Here is a 22973-nt window from a genome sequence, read left to right as displayed (position 1 = left end):
TTAAATAGTATATATTTAATATACTATTTAATATAGTTCCCGCTACGAAACACAGTGACATTTCAGTATTCATAAGAAACATTGCAATCCAGACCTAGTCGCGTCAGCGTTCAAAGCAAGAAATCGCAGTCTTTTGCTCTATTTGCATCAAATCGCAACAGGTCAAAGGTTATGAATGTCCCTAATTCTCTTCCAAAAACGTGCTGCGTTGACGCAAATGCGTTTTAAGATGGCGGGTTGGTATAATCTTTGATCGAGTGTAGTTCCTTATGTCGTTTTCGGGTTTTCCTGTTTTTTTTTGCCATACACCATATCCGATTGCCCCTTTTTCTATTCTAGCTTTCGCGGGATCCAAGTTTTTAGGGGAAGGGGAAAACATATGCGGCAAGGAGGCGGTTGGGAGTGTGTTAGGGGATAGAGTTTGTGGAAGCAGTTAGAAGTGTGAGAGTGAAAGAGTGTGGTGTGGAGATGGGTCATGAGGGGAGCAAGAACAGCGCAGGGGGATTTCAGTCATCAAAAGCTTCCAGGATGAATACTCCAATCGTATGTGCCTTTCAACTTTTACCACATAAGCAAGCAATGGCAAAAGAAACATGTACAGCAGTGTTGTTAGTCTGTCAAATGGTGCCGAAATTGTCCAGTTTTTGATTTATTAGAAAAGACAATCTTGACTCAAAAAATACCGGTTTTTACTTATCATGCTAGCTAGGTGTTGTTTTAGTGGGGCAGATTTCATGACATTGACTGAAAAGGCTTCTATGTACGGAATACACTGAGGAATATAAAAACCATCCGGAATAAGATACGTAAACCTAACATCTAAATAATTGTAATGACCAGGGACGCAACCAAGATTTTTACAATGGAAGAGGAAGATCAAAATCTAGAATTCCTTTTCCATTCTTGAGACTGTCGTCGTCATAACATGCTCTTTAAAAGAGCCGACTTTTTCAGCCAATTTTCTTCAATCCCTGAAGTAATATCTTGTTTTGTTTTGTTTTATTAACTTTGGTAACTTGATGATTTTGTTTTTTGATATTTTGTTTTCCGATCTAGATGATCTTAGATGTTTTATTGAGGTCAAACTAGATGTTTTTATTCAGACAATAGTGGCAGCCCTGGTCATGTCTTGGTTACAGTTATGAAGTGATGGACGTTGAGGACTGAATAAAGCTGATGACTTTATGTAAATGTTTTATAATACAGAATGTTTTTTAAATAATTGGTTTACAAACAATAGTTCACATGCTGACATTTATTAAGTATACCCTAAGGTGCATATTTTTTTTCTGAGAGACCATCATCCATGTAACCGACACCTTACGACAGGGGTCGGCAACCTACGGCCCGCGAGAAATATAATCCGGCCCGTGACGCTTCACTGAATTGTAGTAAAAAAAAAACAGTTGTTTTGACGATTATACTCTTTACGTAACAGAATTCATTGTGAGACATTTATAGACTAAATTATATTATAACCTAAAAAGTATATAATTCACAATTACTCGTTTAATGAGCTAATCATTCAATTATAATTGAACAAATGGCAACAGAACGCAAAAAAGTTAATTCTAAATGCAAAACGTTCAATGGCGCCAAAAATATTCGAATGAGATATTTTGAAATGCAATGAGGAACTATATCTATATTTTATTCGGGAGATGTATCACTGCTTGATTTTTATTTTAAAAAGTATCATCCGTTCGATTTCCAATTCTCTAAAAATATGTGCGGCTCGCCATTGACTTGCAATTATTGCCCTACGGAATCCAACAAACATTTGGAACATAACAATCCCTGGCGAGAATTGAACCCACGACCCCATGGAGGATAATCTGAGGTGCGATGGTAAGCGTTGTCCTGAAGCTTACCGGCATGCGCCACTCACCGCGCCGGAGGTTAGATAATGTGCGCTCGATGTCATAGCTGCGTCAAACATCCAGAAAATAAAATGCATCATAAAAGGTTATATTTTCCCGGGAAAAGGGGATAACAGGCAAATTTCGGAAACGCTTTCATATTCACATATATACTCGGGTACGACGATTTCAAACCGCCAAGATGTCGTGTACTTGAGGGTTGTCTCGTACGGTAGTACCTGTATCATGATCGATTTTCACCAAACGAAACGATCAAAAGTATTTTAAGGCTTTATTCTAGCCACTTAATGCATTGCTACTCCACCGGGCTAACATTAGCAACGTTTTTCAATGCAGTCAGAACGGGTTTATTGTGCGATTGTTTGTAAGAGATTGACTCTGAATCTAAACATTATCAGTTGTTGTCATCGGTCTGCAGTCGTATTGACAAGTCAATTTTAGATACCTCGAATAGAATCGAGATTAAGGCTGTGGTACTATGCCTCGAACTTTTTTGTTTGGCGGATAATTTACTGGAAGCTAGAAATTATGACGGTTACAATTAGTGTGGAGCAAATACCGACTACCATTCACATTCGGTAAATTAAGTAAATTAAGAGGCTCGTGGCGATTCAGAGTTAACCTGGAGTAATCGGAGTAATTATTTGATTACAAAAGATTACTTGACGTTTTCGTCAAATATTTCGCGCGGAATCCACGAGCGACATCGCTTCAGTCACAACAGTGTGCCGATAAATTTTGTCGTAGGATGATCAATGGATTTTCTTGTTACCTTCGGAGCAATATTCAGGTGAGTGAAATGTACTTGATAACCCATGCTTTTACTGATGTTATATTATTTTCCTCTTTCGATAGTAAAAAAATTGGAATTTGTAACCTAATACATAAAAATAAATCGGATCACAGGAATAAGTTAGTGTTTTGTGATTTATAAGTCTCACGAGTTGAAATCGCAAACTCATCTCGTTTTTTTGAATCAAATACAAATCTCACCCTACCGAAGTTCCATTCATGGGTAGCGGAGAAACAAAGTTGATCAATCTCGCGGCTTATCTAGGTCCAATTATTACAAATAAAATCGATAAATCATATACTGTAGAACACTCTGAATAACTCTCCAAGTTTGTCTTGTTTTCATTTACTCAACGCTCCACCATGTTAGTTTTGTAGGAATAGCTCTGCTATTTCGTCATTGAGATTTTCGATATTTATCGCTTGTCTCCCGTTATCCATGCGGGCGCTCCAGAAGTATGTGTAACCAATGTTGTTCGCCTATTTTATATCAAGTTGTGTAAAGAGACTTAAACCGGTACTTCTGTAGTATGCAAACCAATATGGCGGACATCGGAACGTAGGATGTGTACCCGGTTATGATTAGGCCATAATTTGTTCCAATTTTTCTTATTATACTTCTATTATAAGTTTGGGGGCTAGCCAAATTATGGTGTAACCCAACCTTAACCGGTATTCATGTACGTTCCGGTGTCCGCCATCTTGGTTCACATACTACGGGAGTACGCTGAAAGCTATGGGCATGGGGATATTCACTTGGCTAATACGGACAGTCCCGTCTTTGCGATATTTTATCTATTGTATATAAATTTTGTTTAGTACTATCAGGCAGAAATCATAGTGTTATGCAAAAGCTAAATATTAATATCTTTGCTTTTTAAATGCAGAAGTATGAAATATGAAGTTAAAAGGAAATAGACGAAACTGAGGAGATCTACGATGCAGGTAAACAATATTTAAATATTTTATTTGAATTTTAGATATCCATTGATTTCCATAAACAAATGTGACGATTCTTCACATAATTGACTGGAAATGATTTGTCATATATTCCATAAAACATTGCGTACTTTTATTCCTTAGTATTTGTCAATTAAATCACCAAATTTGTTAGTGAAGCAGTATTTTTTTCAAACTGCCTTATATTTTTAGGTGGAAATAGCGAGAAGAAATGGAAGTAAAGGGTTCACTTGCAGATTGCATAATAAGGTACAATATAATACAGTAACACATTCTTCTAAATAAGTAATATATGTAGTTTTTGGTGTTATAAATCACTTTTCTAAAGAATCTAGACCACAGATTACAGATACTGGCGTGGCAATATTTTTTCTGTTTTATATCAGTATTTCCTCCCTCATTGATATCATTGTCCGTAATAAATCTGCATAGCATTTTGGCTTAATCAAATCCGTTTTTACCCCAAATGGTAGATCACGCGATCCCGAGTACAATATTAGATGAGTGAATCCGACAATCTACCATAGTCTACAATCCCTGGTAATGATCAGTTTATGCCGTTTATGTTCATAAGTGTTCCAAACTAGAAACACACGAAATTCTCAATGACGATGAGTCGATCCAACCAAGTGTGTTTATAATACATAACCGTAAATCTCCCATAGTCGTACTTTCCGTATCGTCACTAAAATAAAATTTATAAAAACGTTACTATATAAATCATATACATCCAATTTTCCAAGTGTATCAACATATATTACCGTACATCCCACATAGTGTGTATATATCCCCTTCCCACCTTGTTAGCAGTCATAGTAATCGTCCAATTAATATTCATAAGCGGTAAATTTTAGAGATATATTGGATATCAGCAATAAAAAAATATTTATATCGGTATGGGCTAAATGTAGAACCAATATTTCTGATGCATTTGTTTTTTTTATCTGATTCAGGAGCTTTTGAAAAAGAAGTTAAAATATGGATGTTGAAATTAATTTTTTTGCGTTGAGTTATCATGTTCGTGGTATCTGTTACCTCCTTAATTCTGAGCCATTTTCGTCCCCACCCATGAGTGTAGAAACGGGATTCTGACTAAAGATGTACCAATGTATCGTTATCGGGTATCGTTATTGACAATATCGGCCAATTTTTCTGTATTGGTATTTGAATCGGATAAATTTAGACCTGATATTTCCAATTTATTTAGCTTTTCATTCTGATCCAGAATCATTAGAATACTGATGTTGAAATAGTCTTTGCTCGAGGTATTGTGTTCGCGGTATTTGCCACGTTAACTCTGAGCCATACTCGATTACACCCCTGCGATAAGAAACTGGAATGAAATTATGGTCCGTTTTTAAATATTTATATGACAAACTAGCTTTATATAACTAGCCAAACCAATTTTTATATCGCGTTTTTATGCGTATATATGTATATACGGAATAACTTGAAATAACAAAAAACATTAGCTATGATTGAAAGGCTGTATGTCGTTGAATACATAAATACATTAATTCAGAAATGATTATGCCTGAAGCTTATGCTAAAACATAGACCACCTAGAAAGGTAAATAGGTTTGGTTTAGCCACCCAATAAGGCGACCCCAAAAAATCGATTAGTAATATAGGCTCTGAAAATCGTTTTATTAGCCTGAAAATCCGGTTGGATGCAACTAGCTTACACTACATGTCTATTTTACAGAACACTGCTTGTTTCGACAGTTTTCCATTGCATCAAAAGATAAAGATCGAAAATACGAATAAGCAAACAAAACCAAAGAATAATCAAGTAAATTGTATTTAAATATTTCATTTGAATTTTCGATATTCATTGACACAGTAATTACGGACCAACAGTAATTTGTCGTATATTCCAGAGTTGTTGAAAAACTTTATTGACAGTTCATTGGTATACTGTAAATTTTCAAAATTGCGCAATTTGAAACTGGCTGACATCTTATGGCTAATATTTGGAATTTAATGACTACATATACCTGACTACTAAAGTTATTTTAAAAGTAGCTTACATGTGTGTTTCTATGTGTATTTCCCCCTATCCAGTGGGCAAGACAGCACACTTTGAGAATTGCTGTCACAAAGTTGCGATACTACCGTGTTTTCCCGAATAAATAAGACGAAAATAAGACCTACCCCGAAAATGAGATCTAAGCTGGATTTTTAAAGTGATTTTAATATATGCCCTCCCCATAAAATAAGACCTAGTCAATAACGAGACGTTTTTTACCTAGTCGATAGCAAGAAATCTCTCTTATAGGTTTTAAGTTGTTTTGCTGTTAGTTGTCTTGGATATAAAACGTGTTATAAGTAAATGAATACCGGTATTCATATTTTGTATATTTCAAAAACTCGCAAATCTCTACCTTGTAGGTTTATTTTCGGTAAATGAAAATATAAGACATCCCCCTAAAATAAGCCCTAGTGTTATTTTTCGGAAGAAAATTGAAATAAGATAGGGTGACCATACGTCCTCTTTTTCACGGATTTGTCCTTCTTTTGCGTTGAAAATTTTACATCCTCAGATGACGTTCTGAAATATCAAAATGTCCTATTTCGTGGGATTGAATATTTAATTTGCTCTCATGTGTTTGTGATGTGTTAAGGAACTTGTAAACGTAAATAAAAACTTTATCATTACGCATATGACAAGCAATTCAATGCATGACTCGACATCACCAACTTATGTTAACAGTGAACATAAAAAGTACCGTACAGAACAGTTACAATAAGGCTACCACGTTTTATAAGAATAACCAAGGACATGAAACATGGGTGGCGCTATAGGGTATATCGTAACAACCCCCTTTTCATAAAAAGTATTAATACATAAATGTTCACGAAACGTAGTACGAATGATTCTAGTTCGTGTTCTGCGTTGACTGAAATTTGGAGTTACCGGTCTCTCGCTCGATTCCGCTTCATCTGAACGATTTATTGCCCTTTGTGAAGCTTCGAAAGTTGTTTTGTGCCACGATCGTAATTTTTCTTAGATCTTGCCAGTCTCTGCTCAATTTTCGATTTGACATTTCTCTCAACTTTCGGCGCAAGCATTTTATTCGATATTGGAAGAAAACATCTTGTGCGACGGGACATTAGTCTTTGACTAGGAGAACTGTCCATATCATCTGTTGGCGTATTTCGCCATTCGAGTGTAGCTTTATATACATCTGAACAGTCTCTACGTGCCTTCCTAATTAGATTCTTTGCTATCTTGACGGCTGATTCGGCTTTACCGTTCGACTTGCTATGCAGCGGAGATGACGTTCGATGCAGAAATTCCCAACTTCTGGCAAATTCTTGAAATTCAGCCTTTGCAAATTGTGGACCATTGTCGGAGATCACTGACTGGTTTGCCATGTCTGCTGAAATTTTTCCTAGAGCATCTGATCACCGACCTCGCAGGTGCGTTATTCAGTTCGTCGAGTTCCCAGAAATCTGAATAGTAATCGACAATAATTCAATATTGCTTGTTAAGCACAGTAAATATCCATTCCTATTATACACAATGGCTGGTTAAGGATTTCACTGCTTATTAACGGTTCTAGTTGATTGTCACGCGCATTCCATACATACCATATCGAGGCCAAAATACCATATCTCGGGCCTTTCTCAAGCATGATTCAATAACCATGTGACATTCATGAATGCGTTTAAGCATTTCGGGTCTCAGGGTCTTAGGAATTTACCATTCTATGGCTTTTGTACAAAACATTGTTTTGGTAGCCCAGTTCATCTTTATAATTGCAGAATTTTTTTAGGCAATCATAAACTTCACCTTTTGTTTCTGGACAGCCAACTCTAATTGCTTATCATTCTGGTTATGATTCCGAATCTGTTTGTCGTTCATCTGTGACATATGCATAATCGGCAAAATTTATCTTGTTTAATTCATTTCTAAAGATTTTTTCTTCGCCAATTTGGAAAATTTTAAAACTGTCTTTTGCGGGTTGTGGTATATTATCATTTGTGCACAACTTAGTGAGTGTATCTGCTATATGCATTTCTCTTCCAGGCTTGTACTGGATTTGTACAAATTGTACTTTTGCAGTCTAAGCGGCATTCGCCGTAATCGTTCGGGTGCTGCTAACAAGGATTTCCGAAAAATAGCATCTATCGTTTTATGATTCACTTTTCACAGTCACTTTTCGACCAAAAATATAATGATCAAATCGTTCGCATCCAAACACGATTGACAAACATTCTTTTTCAATTTGTGCGTAACGACGCTCTGTTGTCGTTAACGAACGCGGGGTAAAAGTAACAGGCTTACCTTCTTGTAACAGAGCGACTTCACCCGCATCACATTGTGAGGTTACCTTTTTTTGAAATATCATAATGTTGTAGTAGAATTGGTGCCGTTGTTGCTAACGTTTTGGTATTTTCAAACGCATCATCATGTACTCTCAGCCATTTCCACTTAACATCTTTGTACGTCAATCTACGAAGAGGCTCACAAATTTCTGATAGGTCTGGAAGAAATTTGGAAAGATAATTAACAAATCCTACAACACATTGTACCTGTTGTACATTTATTGGTTTAGGCATTTCAATAACACCTTGAATCTCCCGTGGATCTGGTGGAAGACCTTTATCAGTCAATAAATATCCTAGATATGGAACGGATTACAGTTTGAACTTGATTTTACTTTTGTTCAGATTCAAATTTCTGCTCCTTGCACTTTCAAAGACTTTTATTACCTTCTGATCACGATTTCTTACCGCTTCTTTATGTGTTTCCATTTCCAGCAACAAGTATATCATCGACAATACATCGTATATCTTCAAGACCTTCTAGTACTTCATTTAGTCGCCTTTGAAATTCTTCCGGAGCTGTCGAAATTTCAAACGGCATGCGTTTTCATCTGTATCTAGAAAATGGAGTTATAAAAGTAGTTAAATAGCTACTTGTTCGTCAATTATGATTCGCCAAAATCCATCGTTTGCATCAAAAACAGAAAAATCTTTTGCATTAGCTAAATCAGGTGAAACATCTTCAATATTTGGAATAGGATGGTGAGAACGTTTTAAAGCGTTATTTTGGTTTTTTAACTGCTACCATATTGCTAATCCAGTTGGTAGGCGTGGTAACTTTAGCAATTACCCCTCTATTCTAAGTTTATTCATAAGATCATTGCGCTCTGCAAAGGCAATTCTACGAGGTTGATGCTTTACTGGTAGAGCTTTGGTATCTATTTCTAGATGATATTCACCCGGAAAACAACCTAGACCTTCAAAAACATCAGCGTACTTCTGAAATATCATCAACAGTTAAATAGTTTTCATGATGTTTGGCTAGAATAGATTGTACAGTACCTTGACTTTGAGGTACATTGACCTGCAAAAGTTTCAACTCTGCACAAGTCTGAGCTGAAAGCAACGGATGTGGGTCTCTTTCCACAACAATGAAAGAAAAATTGTAATACTTACCGTTGTATTGGCATAGAAAGTTACATTGACCAATCGGCTTCAGCAAGCTATCATCATAAAACTTCAGCGTTGCACTACTTTCTTGTAAAGCTGGATTTTTTGTGCCTAGGACCTTACAACAATCCTTGAAGCTTATCACATTACTGGTTGAGCTGCTATCGAACATACATTTAAACAAAACTGGTTTTCGACCACCTTTCGCATGTAATTTCAAATTAACAAACCAGCGAACACCTTTAGACTGAATACTTCCAACAGTCTCAAAATTATAAGCCGAGTCGCTTGATTTATTGACATAATTATTAGCAGAGTAGAGATTTCAATTAGTTTGTTTACAAACAGCAGCAAAGTGATTTTTCTTATAGCAAGCGTTACACAACACATGCGACACATATCTATTGCAAAATTCAAAGTTAGTTCACTTTTTCTAAGCATTGCAGCTTTCACATTTTTATCTTTGCTACCCAACATATTTCTGTCTCTTATTAGTTCGTCAGTCATTGGTCCAAATTTACACGTTGACACAGTTTAGTGACATAATCATCAATTGATTTATCTAGTCTCTGGTCGCATGTATAAAAAACGTGTTTTTCATGTACAACATTTCTAGTAGGTTCGAAGTGTTTATCTAAAGCTTCTTCATCCGAGTCCAGCGCTTATTGTTGATCCGTCACCGCTTCTGATACCATGTTTCGTTCTCTATCTAGCTTTATGGGTTCTCAACACATGACTCGACATCACCAACTTATATTAACAATAAACATAGAAAGCACGCACAGTGGAATAAGACTACCACGTTTTACAAGGATAACCAAGGACATGAAACATGGGTGGCGCTATAGGGTATATTACGTCATATCGCAACACCTGGGGTTCGTCAGAAGTCCCCTGGAACAGTTCTATATAGTGAAATATTTCTAGTACCCAGCCTACTAATTGAGAAAATAAATCAAAATTACGATACTTCATCGAAGTTATAAAATCCTGGTAGTTTAAACAACTCGTTAAATAACTTAGCTGGTTGTGGTTTTACTGGACATGTCAATGACTGTTATATCTTGATTTCTTTGCACTTCCTTGATAACAAATATCGTCACAGATGTTGCACGATTTAGAAGTTTTGGATGCTTCCTGCTTTGAGCACAAAATATCTTACGTTGTTATGATCGACCTTTGGATTTTACATTTTTGCGTGCGCAACACCTTATTCTAGTTATTTAAATAAAGTTTCGATTTTGGCAGAAAATTACTCAGTACCTTTCAACCCAGGAACTGAAGGAAAAGTATCTATGCTTTGGATAAGGTCGACTGATAGCGAAGCGTAGCGCATTACTTTCATATAATTAAAGGCAATCTTAACTTACTATTGCATGTTGATAAGACAAAAATGCATTATTTCATAAACTATACTAAGTATACTTAATCCTAGAGAATTTAGTACAATGTGTAATGTATATCACAGGCACTGGAAAAGTATGGTTCTACCAAACAAAGCATCCTTCATTTAGGGTTCGCAAATATGGTCACCCTAAATAAGATCCAATCTTATTTTCGGGAAACACGGTATGATATCTGTATTTTCTTCTTCACTTGATAGCAAAATCTTCATTATTCTTAGTAGCACTTTATTTTGTTTAATCCAGCAGTTCTTAACCTGGGGTAGAGTTTTGTCATTCTTAGGGGTAAATTTCGTTAGTTTGAACAAAAAAGATTTGAAATAAAAAAAAAACGCATCTATCCACATGTTTTGATGTTAGCAACATTGTGTTATTGATAGGCTAACTTGCGGGAAATATGTATTTGTAGCCTATTATTGAATATGATGATGTGTATTAGCCCATTATTGTATCTCAATGTCGAGACTTTTGCAGAAAGCTGTTCTGGCAACGGTTATCGAGACGGCCTGCGGTTTGTCGCAAATTCAGCGTTGGAATGCTAGCTCCACAGTGATTCGTTCCGGTTAAATTAACAAGTTCTAATTAAATATGCTTTATATAAATTGCTAAGTTTCAAGTTGGGAAAAAACACGCGTGGTACCAAAGTACTGATAGATGTCATTAGAAGGATCATTAATTCGTAACACGTTCGAAAGTTAAATTTAAAAGCTCCACACGGTAGGAAATATTTGCACTGTAAGAAAAATTCAATAATGAGATTATAGCCCTGTATTGAGTCTGAATTATCTCAAGGTTTGATATAAACACAAGCTTCCGCGGGCAATCAGCAGTTGTTTTTAAAAGCGTAACGGTATCTTGAAGATGTGATACGTAGCCTACATGTTTTGGCAAGAAAACGCGCGTTTTGTAACATTCCTACTGGATAGGCTTGGTATGTCGCTGTACCGTTGTTGTTAACCTGATAGGCCTACAGGTACTGGTAAGTAACCGCGCAAGATTTTCAGGGAATTGATAATAAAATATTTCGATTTACTCGCCGTGTCTATATATTTCAGCATAGCTCTCTTGTTATCGGTTAGCCCATATTTCAACCGGAACCAATACCTCCGAGTTCTTTGTTATTTCACCAGACATCGAAGATCTGGTTGTTAAAAAGTAAAGGTAGCCGTCGCATTAAATCTGATTGTTTTTTTCTCACTGAAAGCAGTTTTTTGACCAAGCCTTTCTTTGTCCTTGTTGACTTACTATTTGCTTAATGGGTAAATTATGCAATACTGGTGTAAGAGCGTGTACCTATGTTATGTTCTGTTATATAAATACTTTCAGTTTGAGTAGGTCAATAATATGGTGATATTTGTAATTTGTGCAATTTGAAGTCGGAGACTGACATCTGACGACTAATGTTTAGAGTACTTCACACTTGCGAAATAAAGCGAAATATAACACACTAGTAAATAATTTATTAGCCAGAATCATGAATGTTTTTAATTTTTTTAAAAACCTGCGACGTATTTGAAAATAAACGGAAAAAAATCAGTGATAGCAATGTCTATTTATGTTTACTGTAAGCCTATTGAAGCGTTTTTCGTTTGTAAAGATCTAAGTGTGTAATGAAAATCTTCGGAAGTTTTTAATATAAATCTAATTAGGTATAAAATATTAGTAATCCCGTAGTATGTGTGCAAGGTTAGTGTTAGTTAATAATTTTATTTCGATTTTTTTCTATTTTAGTTTTATTACGAGTTTGGGGACCGTTTGTGTTGTGTTAACCCAAGAGAGTACATCCCCTGCCCATAGGTTTCAGTCCTTTACATAACTTGATGTAAAGTAGGCGATCAAAATTAGTTACCTCCGTAATGCTACACATAATTCTGAAACGCAAAAATTGGTATATCATATTTAACCCAAAATAGGTTGTGTATATTTGAAGATGCAGGGTAAACACACACATATATATAATATTTCAAAAAGTCGTGTAAGGCAGTGCTTTCCAACCGCTGGACCTAGTTCCGACGTCAAACCGCGCAGTTGTAATCTGCGAGAAAATTGGTGACCGTACATTTGACCCCATGTGTATATCCGCGGGCTCAATCTATATGCGGGTGCTAAACCCCATGGGTTAGGGTTAGAATGGGTTCAAATATCCGTGAAACAAAAAAATTTCCATAGGTGCAATAGTATGCAGGTGCAATTGTCGTGGGTTCAGATGTACGTGGGTTCATGTAATGGAACCTAGAAAATTTGCTACTTATTTGTCAGTCAGCGTAATCACTGAGTAGCCAAGAAAACTAATGTCACTTGTTTTAGTTGTTAAATCGAGCGTTCAAGAATAGTGTTAATTGCCATCCCAATTTTGACGTTCTAATTCGAAGGTTGAAATTGCAGCCCGGGAACTAATTTTTGTGACCTTCGAATGTCCCGACTTTTAATGCATAAAACAAATTTGTTATAAATTTATTATCGTCTCAAAACGGATATATTTTTTCACTGGTAACAAGTGCTGCCGTAAAGCGCTTTTGTAGTTAGTAGCGTTAGTAGTATGTGGTTTACTTGATGTTTGTTGTACTCATAAGTGGAGTTCATTTTGCATTTTAAAATTATGGGAAACGTCCGGGCACGAAGGGAAATTTGTGATTAGGGCCGTGCTTGGACGGAAATTGTTTCTCCTGCTGCGCCACTGCTCATCTATGCCATCGTGAAAACGTGCAATGTGCACGTCAGAAATACATATTAATATGAGCAGCTCTATCTAAAATGCATTACACTAAGAATAACTTGCGAACTTGCTTGTCAGATTGTCATTTGGACGACGTAGTGCGGGGCAACCTAGTTGCCATTTGATTTCAACGCTTCGACCATGTCAAATAAACGAAACGTCATCTCAAACATTGATTGAAAGTAAATAAAAATAGTGTATTGTTTGATAGAATATATATAGGTGCGAGCGCACCATAATTTGAAGTTTATTGTTGCAATTGTCGCAAGTGGAAATTATTTTGTCCCGCACGTGGTAAATGTATATATTGGCCGCGAGTATACGAAGTTTGGCGATCGATGTTCAAATTTGTCGCCATTGTTGAATTTCACAAAAGTGCCATACTTTACTTTGGAACTTTGAATTGTGCTGCGCAAATCTAACTCCTATTCCTCCTCTATTCCTGTATGCGAGTGGATCCGTATGCGTATCCTGCTGTACTTTAACACAAATGTATTTCAGTAACCTTTGGTCCGACCAAAGGCAGACCTCCTCAGAAAAGCATCTCTTGAATTGGATCTCATAATTTACAGTTTCTATTTATATATGCAACTAAAACTGATCACTTCTACTTGAAGTTTTTTAAAAGGTTACAGATTTATCTAATATTATAACATAAGTGATAAATTGATAATTGTTTTCAGATGTCAATTATTTTGTGAAAAATATAAAAAAGAGAAATTTAAATCTCATTTTTGAAATTTTAACTTATGATGATTTACTTGAAAGTGTAAATATTAACTTTAAAAAAATTTAAAATTATATATTTTACACACTTGAAAAGCGTACAATTGGAATCAAAATATTTGTGAAGTTTTTAAATCCAGTGTTTTTACATACAAGGTCTATCCTAAGTCTTTATTGTCATTCTATTCTAAACGATTTTGAAAAAATTAAAAAAATATCTAATTTTTTTACAAACTTGATAAAAAAAAACTAGCTTTATATTGGTATTGTATGGTAAAAATGAGTTTATATGTTAATGCTTCATATACGAAGTCGTACTTTTCAACGAATAATCGAAAATTCGAAAAAAATGGGAACTTCAGCTCTTTTGCAAATGTTCCCAGTCTTCATTGTCATTGCATGCTGTGAAAGATTTCGGGTGTTCCTAGATAAATTCTAGTTATCTCATGATTTTATTAGAAATTAGGAAAAAATATTATCTTAAAATTTTATTTTAATATAGAAATATTTTTTAAAAAATCAAACAAGTTTTCCCCATTTATATACGGCGTACAACCAAAACATAAGAAACGCTAAAAAGTTGCAAAATCTATCTTTGTCGCAAGTTTTCGAAGACTGCATCGACATTCTGTATTGAAAACGATGTCAAATGTTGATACTATATGTCAATTGATCAATGCATCGGGAACTATACATATTGTATATAGTTGAATATATTGAATTTTGTAGTTATTTTAAAATTTTAGTAACTTGCAAAAATAAAATTTCTGAATTGTGTTATAAGGTTATATATGTGTTACAATTTAAATGAGTAAATTCATCTCGCTATTGTTAGAATTTCTCATTGACATTTTATGTTGTCATTCCACGTGATCATATTTCATTGCTACTGTTGTCAACTAACTACTAGTGCAAAATGTGAATATGTATACTTATAACTTTATAAGGAACAAATGTAATCTTAAAAATGTATCATTCATTTGAATAAAAAATATTTAATTTTTCCATTTTTAAAGTGGCAAACAATGAAAATTAGAAAAATTTGAAAAACTGTTAAAATGTTTGATATATAGCGTCTTTGCAAATGGTTAAAATCTTCACCACCATTCTGCTGTGACACATTTTACGTTCTTTTACTTCATCGTTCGCCATTTTCCAATACAAATAAATTATAATTTGCGTGAGTTTTATAAAAGATTACGAAAATATCAAAAAAATCTGTATATTTCATGAAACTATTTCAAATAGGTTGTCAACTAACCCAATCATTGCTAGAAAGGTTGTTACGAGCAAGTAGCAAAGTTGATATCCTAAAATTAAATTCTGAAATCAACTACAAGATTCCAATTCAGATAATTTTACATTGAGATTCTCTTTTCTGTACCACTGTCGAGCAGCATTCTCTGTGAAATATACCCTCAAAACTTGATGGTGACATAGTTAGCCCAATTGCATTGTATGCAAATCGAAATTAGAAGCAATTGGCTTACACCACATAATGCCACATATTACATTTATTTTCAGCTTTCTGAAAACACTGCTTGAAAGTTGGCGAGGTAATTTATCATTGCATTAAAAAATGCGACAATGCCAAAGGTCTGGCATTGCATCACCAAGTGAGCTGGGAGCCTATCCAAAGAGTCAAGTAAGTGATGAAATCTTTTGAATCTGTGAATTTGAATTTAACGAAGCTTATAAAATTGATATATTAAATTAAACTCTGCGACTCAGAAACATTTGGGATTTTTGAATGATGCAGGTTAGACATATAATTTATATATATGTTATTTCAAAATGTCGCGTTATGTAGTAGTTAGTGCATAATAAAACGTTAAATCCGTATATAATCAGTTACAAATTAACGCCCAACCATTAACTAGACATGTAAGCATGTAATAAATAAATAAAACTCAAGTCTTCATTGACATTGTATGCTGTAAAAAATTTCAGGTGTTGATGCATATATTTGAATTAGCTTACGCTTGAATGTAGAAAAAACAGTTTTCAACTTTGAAGAAGCGCATAATATAAAATAGCAATATTCGAGGAAAGTTAACTTGAAACTGTTAGAAGTATTCTTATATATAATTTAAATATTCTCTGTTCTAATTTTTCTACCTTTGTCAATAAAAGGCAAACATGGTACATCGAGTAAACAATATCAATAAAAGTTTTTTTACAAATATTGAAGCATCGTAAAATGACAAATTTGAAAATATATATTTATCGAAATTTTAGGAGCAGCGTACAAAAAAAATTGGGATTGGATAGTTTGAGAATATGTGACAAGTTGTGTAACATAGCTTTTTTCGCAAATAATCTATGTGTATATTGGCACTCCGTGTCCAAAACGATTTCAAATGTTAATACTGTATAAAGTTATCAACGAAATAATACAAGAAAACAAGTTTTAGACTGATATCACAAACCCGTAAACTATTTTGAAAGCCTGTATACTTTTGAAAAATAGACATACAAGAGAGATGAAAAATTATTTTCGAAAAATAAACTCAGAAAGGTTACCGTAGAAATTTGAAAATATTTTGTTCAAAGAAACAATGCTATCTTATTACAGATAAAATCGCAGAATTTTACATATCAATTTTACATTAATCGAACAGAAAATAATTGTTCATTTTTGTAAGAAAAATTAAATAAAAGATGTTTTAATTAATTTTTGAAGCAGCTTTCAGTGAAAATTTGAGGAATTAGAGAATACCTTAAAAGTTGTTCTATCAACTTATATTTGTAGAAATTTGTTTTTGAAATAGGTATCCACCATTGTTTACTATTAGCGCACTTTTTTTCGCGAAAATTGCGAATTTGCTTGCGAAATAGCACCTTTTTTCAATTTTGAGGGCAAAAATTCACAGTTGACAAATATTTTCTTGCGAGATTGACAAATAAGTTGCGTACTAGTATTTTTGTAACCCAATTTTGCATTACATAACGATATTTGCTGGAATTTTAACCTATGTGGTGCATGCAGTAGAGAAACCTTTCGCATTAATTGCAAAAAAGATTTTATAGTGTGATTATTATACAAGCCCACCGATTCCGCTTTCTCCGGCAAAAACGCTCGGCGGTGTCTTTGAAACCAGATGTTGGAATATTACGCAGTGCGTTTTTTTTAACGAGATTGGTCATGTGACTACCAAGGACATCGATAAATTGTGACCATAGTGCGTGATTTTCTAGTGCTGGTTCGACAGGTCTTTGTTCTCTTCGTAGTGTACTTCTAATTTCTTGGAGCCATTCAGAAAGTTCTGATATTTTGTTTAGTAATGACCATTATTTTTTTGAATTAGAAGCAAGTTTTAGCAGCATCTCACAGATTTGTGAGATGCTGCTAAAATCAGCAAATTCACAAAACGCGTATGTCGTATTAACAGCCATTTCATTTTATCCGCAAATGCACATGGCGTTTCCCCGAATTTTGCGATCGAACGCAACTACATCTATCATTGATATTCGAGTAGGGTTGGATAAAATTAATATATTTTTTTTTTCAATTAGTTATTTTTAATGAATACCGGATAGTCGAATAACAAATATTTTTTTATACACAACAGGAGTCTAAAACGTAGGTCGAAATATTAAAAATCGGCAATAAAGCCATTTTTTTGGTTTATTTTGTTGTGATCGCCAATTGTTTTTGTCATCTCAATTGTTTTGGCGTCTATATGCTGTATTTGGCAATCTATATTCCCACACTTTTTTTTTCGCAATTATGAATTCTTGTCGATCGACGGAGAGCGAAGTTCTATATTTGGCGTTTACCCGTGCGCTCACATCCGCAACAGCTGTAATTTTAAAACCCAAATTAACATTTGCGTTGACTTGATATCACCTATCAATATTTATAAATTTACCGCGCCAATTTCAAGCAAAAAGTAATATTATTATCGATACCGGAATGCAGATATTTAATAGAGATGATAATCAACTTCAATATACTTTTCTATGGTGTCTGTAATATTTTATAGATAAATCTCGCAAATCTGCGATTGTGTTGATCCTGAATGTTGATTTTAAATAGTGATTAAATAATTCGGCAATAAATCATTTCTGCGTGGTCTTAAGACAAGATGACTTTAATAAACAGCAACCGTCAAGCGTGGCTGAGTGAAAAGTTTAAATTTTCGAAACATTACTTGGTCAAGGAAGGGAGGGATCACTAAGGAGCTAATTAAAAGTACATTGGAAGGATATGACTTGTCATTTCTTTTCTGGATATAGCTTGTACGTGTTAAATACCACGTATTGTCTCTCGGAAGCGCCAATCCAACTTTTAATTTTCGATAATCAATTTTAATACGTGGGTCATGCATGGAACTGCTAGTAAAATGCTGCCAATCGTACGTAGTTTAAAATGTGGGATATTTATCGTTACTTTCAGTCTTCACCCCTGTTTTGTTTTATTTTTAAATTTGTTTGTTCTACCTTGACGTGGTTTTACAGTGATCTAATGTAACTCTCGCGACTAAATTCTTTTTTCTGTATGGCATCCTTGGCGCAATTTATTTCCGACTGAATTTAAATTGTGTTTTAGAATAAGGTATTTCCTGTTTGTTGGTTTTCAAAGTTTACAAACCCGGGACGCAATTACTATTAAAAATACGAGCAATGATGCACGGAAAACGAATTTGATTTCATTGCAATTGGAACAAACAAATAGGGAGTTTTACATGTCATGACTAACCGGCGCTACATGTGAGACTTGTGCACATGAAGGAATATATATCGCGACAAGATATATGATAATGCGTACTTCAACAACATAAATAAATTCAACATAAATTTCCAGAATTTCAGGTTGATGCGGTCGAATAAAATTTATTTATAAAATGGATTGTTATTTCGCGACGCACTTTCCACGACAATCATTCCTTTATTTTCAAATTCACGTATTTTTTTTTGAATATCATCCAAGCATTTCGTGTACCATCGCAAACAAATAATCTTCGGTGTTATCATTCCTATTGGCGTTATTGTAATATATGAAAACATCGTTAATCGTTGGTAGTAACTAATATCGATACCTGTATGTATCAGTCATTGTCTGGTTAGGTGAAAGGTTTTACACAAATGCGCACGGCTATGCCGTTTACGCGAGGAAGTACGCTGCGCAACTGACAGGGGTGGTTGATTACATGGAAGTTTTGTTTGCGACAGATGTGCTTAGCAGTTGTCTCTCTGTTACCGATGAATTCGCTAATGGTTTAAACTAGTGGTTCTTAACCTTTTTTGTATTATTTACTCATTTACCAAACACAATTTCTAGATTTACCCCTAATATAACCATTGGTGATCATTTATTAAAAATTTGTCAAGCGAGGTATAAAGAGCTCTAACGTTAGACGCGAAGTCTCTCTATCTCTCCCTTTTCTTTCTACCCCATCTTCTCCGCGAAAGGGTGATTCGGTGAAGAAAGATCGGTGGGGAGAAAGTGACGGGTGGGAGTAACCACCTTCGGCAAGAGTCCCGATATTGTGATGCATAGGCTAATACACATCATTCATGGGCTAATACATATTTCTCGCAAGTTATCCTACCAATAACACAAAGTTTCTCGTGCGGACCGCCCTCTTATGTTTTTACCAATTTATATAATTCAGTATATAGGCTCCAGTATGTTTCGTGTTTTTGGTGTGATCATTCCTGCTATCTATCTACATTCAAATGGCATTCATGGGCTAATACATATTTCTCGCAAGTTATCCTACCAATAACACAAAGTTTCTCGTGCGGACCGCCCTCTTATGTTTTTACCAATTTATATATCAGTATATAGGCTCCAGTATGTTTCGTGTTTTTGGTGTGATCATTCCTGCTATCTATCTACATTCAAATGGCGGTTCTTATTATTACGTATGTGTCAAGGCTTGCACCATGGTGAACATCGACGTCAGTTTTTTTTATTTCTCGCAGAACTGTGCATTCTGTTCGACAAACTCGAAAGATATTGTGCGATTATTGAGGACGAACGCTGAGCGCAAGTACAGGAATTAATTTAGAACCTAGATTTGCAAATTAATTTCATTCTGATTGTTTTCTTGCTTGTCTGATTTGATCGTATTTATCGCCAACGTAAAATAAAAAGTCAACAATATCTTTGGTACTAGCCCCGGGTCTCGTTGTCCTTTTATGTTCGTATTTTTTTTATCTAATGTTTGCGCTAAATAAGATTTCGGAAATGTCGTCACTCCGTGTCCGTCAATAATGCTGATTAAACTGACTTAATTGCATTGCTGCCTATTTGTCACAAATCGGTATATATACGCTATTCGTCCAGAAATCTTTGTAATGTTATTTCAGTAATGGTGTTTCAAATTTTACGATACGACCCACTTAAACTTGATATTCCCGCGACATTGGAGCACATTTTGCTAATTTAAACATTGAGGCAGTTTCACAGCTTACAGAAAATTAAACATTGAGGCAGTTTCACAGCTAACAGAAAATGAATGAATAAAAACACTATAACGCAAATATAACACTCAATTTCGACGTGATGTGTGTTTTCTTGTGTGGTCGTCAAAAAACCGCAAATGTCATGTTCACGCCCCCTGTTACCAGATATTCGAATAGTGCTAGACTGCTATTTTAATATTAGACTTGATAATCGAATAATTTGCCAGTACCTACTCAGTAACAAGAAAGCAATTATTAAATTGATTGATTTTAAGTTCGTTAACTTGCCTTTTATTTATTATGTAAATTTACCTACACCGAAATCAGGACTTAGCTGGTATTAATGTCTTGTACAAACGTTTGCGGCCCGCAACGAATTTTGTAACGTAAAAGTGACCCGCGAGACGAAAAAGGTTGGGCAGGAAAGCAATTATTAAATTGATTGATTTTAAGTTCGTTAACTTGCCTTTTATTTATTATGTAAATTTACCTACACCGAAATCAGGACTTAGCTGGTATTAATGTCTTGTACAAACGTTTGCGGCCCGCAACGAATTTTGTAACGTAAAAGTGGCCCGCTAGACGAAAAAGGTTGGGCAGGCCTGAGTCTTAGACAGATTGTTGAGCGTTCACACATGATAAAACATTTATCAATATTAGACTACAGAAAAATAGTCAGATCTGAATGGCTTCGAAAAAACATGGCTTGAATAAAACAAAGGAAGGAAAAAAGATGGCAGCAATTCGAAATTTTTCTCTCACCGTTTCGAATAATTTTACTATTAGATACGAAATGCCCAGCCCTACCCATTGTATATTTTTACTCCAAAAGAAACACAGGTGCGATCGAAGGTTATCAATTTATAAGCTAAGACTATTTTTTCGCTTATTATTGGTTATTCATAATGCTACTACGATTCCTAAGAGAATTCCATACCTTCGGCGTCAGGATTATTTGAATATATATAATTTTTCAGGTTTTCTCACTTATGGAAATGGAATCTTGACGACATTCTCTGTTAACAGAAGAAAAATAAAAGTTTCAAATACATCAAGTATTCAAATATAAATGTGAGTTTCATCAAAGATAACTAAGATTTGCTCATGAATGAAATGCATTGAACAACACTTAAGTGAAAAAGACTTTATATATATAAAAAGAGACTGTTTTACTCTACTCGGTGACATACGTACATTGATCCTGTATGCATACAAACGGATTATATTCAAAGCTTTAACATGGGTCGACCCATCAAGAATTAACTGTTTGTTTGATGATTGCAAACAGATTCTTGATTACAAATCAAAGCAATTGTGTTTATTACTTTACAATACAATTCCCACATTTGACGTCATAGCAAGATGAATATGAAATATATTTCATTGAAATATATTGCATTAATGAATTTCATAAAATTCCGTTGTGGAGTTTTTATCATAACACAGTATTGTTTATATTTGCATAAATTTTCTTTCAATCATTCTAGTTTTAAATATTTATATTTGCAATAGTGTAATACATGGGCGTAAAGGCAACGGCGATCGACATTTTTGTCATATCTAAATTATACCATTGCTGTCCTGACGAATTGATATACAAAATATGTTATATATATAATATTTCAATATATATATATATATCATTTGTGTGTTAAATGAAAGATTCTAACAATATTTTGTTACCAGTTTGTGGCAAAAACCAGATAGTCTATCTATGGTTGTCAATGCGGCCATAACACAAATCTTTTTCTTACTTCATATCTTATCAACACTGCTTATTCAACGTGAGAAATCTTGTGACAAACCAGGCCGGCATGGTTTTGTCTCATCTTCAACGTCAACTTCTTCAAAACCATTACAAATTACACTTACATATACAGGGGTAGGGAGGGGGTTGGGGGTTCTGGAAAACGGTGGTGGACCCTGGGAGGGAGAGGTAAACACAGCATTGCAATCATAATTAGGCGATTTTGGTTTTGTCAATTCTGATGTAAAATATTCAAAGATTCTGGTAATAAGATGGTCAGATAGAATGTCCTTTCATTTTTATTTTCAAATCATTAGCATAAAATGTGACATTACGGTTGAATGTCGTTGCCTTCTTTTTTTTTAATCAAAAATTAAGTGACAAGAATTTCTTTATACGTGCCCCAACATACAAATATGGGTGTTTGACAGCCCGTTTAGGATGGCAGTTCCAGCCTACTTCAGAAATTGCATAAATAGTTATTTGATGTTTGTGAACGAATTTCTGAAGACAATCATATTTCTATAATTATGTCCACTGTTTATGTTTATTATTGATATATTATATTTAGAAATGAATTATTTTATCTATCATGCTATATCTTTATTTAGCTATCCGTTTTGTCATAATCATTTATTCCATGCCATTTCTTTAAGATATTTTCAACAGGAAACGAAGATATAGTTTATGAGAGCGACAATGGAAAGACAAATTTAACAGGGCATGCCATGGCTTTTTTAATTTTTTTTTTGTTTTTGTTATAAATGAATTTGAACTAATTCCAGCCATTGGCGGAATTTCAGTTTAAAAACTAGAACTAGTTAAATTAATGTTATTATTAGCTTTTCAGACGCAGAATTATAGAGATTGAAGTTGATTTCCACAGGCAGAAC

The 22973-nt window shown here is 34.5% G+C and overlaps 1 long non-coding RNA gene across 1 annotated transcript; it reads left to right on the top strand.

Annotated features, from left to right (window-relative positions):
* The first annotated feature begins 2602 nt into the window (after positions 1-2602).
* LOC144429507 (uncharacterized) lies at positions 2603-21435 on the top strand. The gene is made up of 6 exons (XR_013478809.1): positions 2603-2670; positions 3560-3617; positions 3825-3881; positions 5338-5424; positions 15444-15564; positions 21311-21435. It is a non-coding gene; the product is annotated as an uncharacterized LOC144429507 (long non-coding RNA).
* Positions 21436-22973: the final 1538 nt, after the last annotated feature.

This window comes from Styela clava, chromosome 11 (genome assembly GCF_964204865.1).
Source record: "Styela clava chromosome 11, kaStyClav1.hap1.2, whole genome shotgun sequence".
In the NCBI taxonomy this organism is placed as follows: domain Eukaryota; kingdom Metazoa; phylum Chordata; class Ascidiacea; order Stolidobranchia; family Styelidae; genus Styela; species Styela clava.
This window is presented reverse-complemented; position numbering and strand designations above follow the sequence as displayed.